A 2,038-nucleotide genomic window follows, 5' to 3' on the forward strand; every position below is an offset into this window, starting at 1 on the left:
GGAATTTGTAGTGGGTAGTTTAGCTTAATCGGTCTAGAGCGACGTGACGCGTAATCACGGAGGTGTGAGTTCGAGTCTCATAGCTGGCCGCCTACACTGTTTTCTGCAAAATAGGAGTAGCTTATCCTGTTCAGGCTATATTATTAGCATTATCCTGCGTTTGAGAATTTAAAATCAATTCTTCAACTTTCTAAGACATTTCAACGCTTCTAAAAGCAAACTTCGTTTGTTTGTTTACGTTTATCGTAATTTGAATTTAATATATGCACATATATAAATTGACAGAATGAGATTAAAAAATTCCAAGACAGTAAACTGTTTTCAGAACATTTATAAAGAAAGTTGTCTGCCCAAGTACAAGAGGAATCAAAAGGATCCAGAGGCAGAAATGTTTGAGAATCACCGGTTTAAGGTGTATAGGCTTGTATTTTAGCAGAACACAATTTGGCTTTCAGAGGAATTTCAAACGTAAGAGGGTTTTTCTTTCTTTTCTTTTCCTTTTTTTTATTGTTTATTTTTTGGTCTTGTTGATCTGCTCGTAAAATGTAGTCAGACAATGCACAAAATTTTACATTGTATTGCGTATAAAGAAACACCTTCGCTATTGTGACAAAAATGTTTTGAATGAAATAATCGATTTGTTGGGAAATGCGGCGTAAGAAAATATATCAAAACCGAGCTAAAGAAGCCAAATATTTCCCCCTTTATGACTTCGAATGGATGTCTGATATTAGTCATATGGAACAACTTTTAGATATAGGAAACATTTCCATAACGGAACTTCTCGTCAGCTAATAAACCAATTATAGATACTACAGACACGTGATTATATGAAAGAATACTTGAGTTTCCTCAGAGAAAGTGGTAGAGAGAGACAGAGAGTAAAAAAGAAAGAGAGACAGAAGGAGAGAGAGAGAAAGGGAGAGAGAGAGAGAAAGAGAGAGAGAAAAAAGCTAGATTTTGCAGAGGTCAGGAATACGATAATCGTTCAAATATGAACAGAAAATGATGAAGGAGTTGAGTATGGGTCATGAAGGAAAAACTCACTTATATACGTCATAGGCTGAACTTAGCACTTGGGTATAGTGCAACACGTTTTCTGGTATCCCTACATTTCATTTCTTGGTACTGTTAAGTACTAATGTATTTTGTTTGCGGCTTCTCTTATATAACGGTATGATATACTGAAGAGTATGTTAAATGGTTCGATACAAAACCTTTATGAGAGACTAAATAAAAGTGAAGACTAGAAAGGTGTCAATGTCATTAAGTTTGAAATTACTGGAATTTGAAAAGAATAAACGAACAAGCGAATAAAAGAAAGAATATAAATTTGAATAGTGACAAAAATTTCAAAAGAAATAACACATAGGGGTTTTAAAATAGCATTAAAAGATTTGTCAGATAAAAATAAACTGAGGTTAACTTGTCAAGGCTTGGAAGATAAGTTAAGGTAGCAAGAAAATTTTGATGTTAGCGGAAGCGCTCGCTTGATTGAAGTAGATATTGCGAAAGAGCATAAGAATTATTTCCTGGAGATGTAAAGCTTCCGATGTAAAGCTTCCGATAGAAGCTGTTAGATTCCTCGGCAGTAATATCTTACAGGATGTCAGACAAAAAAATTGTCAGTTCCTTTTACGAAGTTCATAACTGAGGCCTTCGCGAAAATACGAGAGAGAAGTTTGTTTTTTTTTGTTAGTAAATTAATGTTTATAAAGGTATTTTTACGGTCATCTATGATAAAAGACGAATTAAAATTCATTAGTATTTTTTATCAATATTATGAAATAATATTGTAAAAAAATATATTGTTGAAATACTGTGAATAACCGTTAACTCTAAAGTCGAGAAAAATGTCTGAGAATAACGTTTGAAGGTCCTTTATTCACGTGGTTTGATTTATTTTGAGAAATTCGTAACATCTGCAAGAGATCAACGCCAGTTTTCGAACTTTCTTCCATTCAATGTCTGCAACAAAATTCTGGATTGGATTCTCACTCTCTCTCTCTCTCTCTCTCTCTCTATATATATATATATA

Source organism: Octopus bimaculoides, chromosome 15 (assembly GCF_001194135.2).
Source record: "Octopus bimaculoides isolate UCB-OBI-ISO-001 chromosome 15, ASM119413v2, whole genome shotgun sequence".
Classification (NCBI taxonomy): Eukaryota; Metazoa; Mollusca; class Cephalopoda; order Octopoda; family Octopodidae; genus Octopus; species Octopus bimaculoides.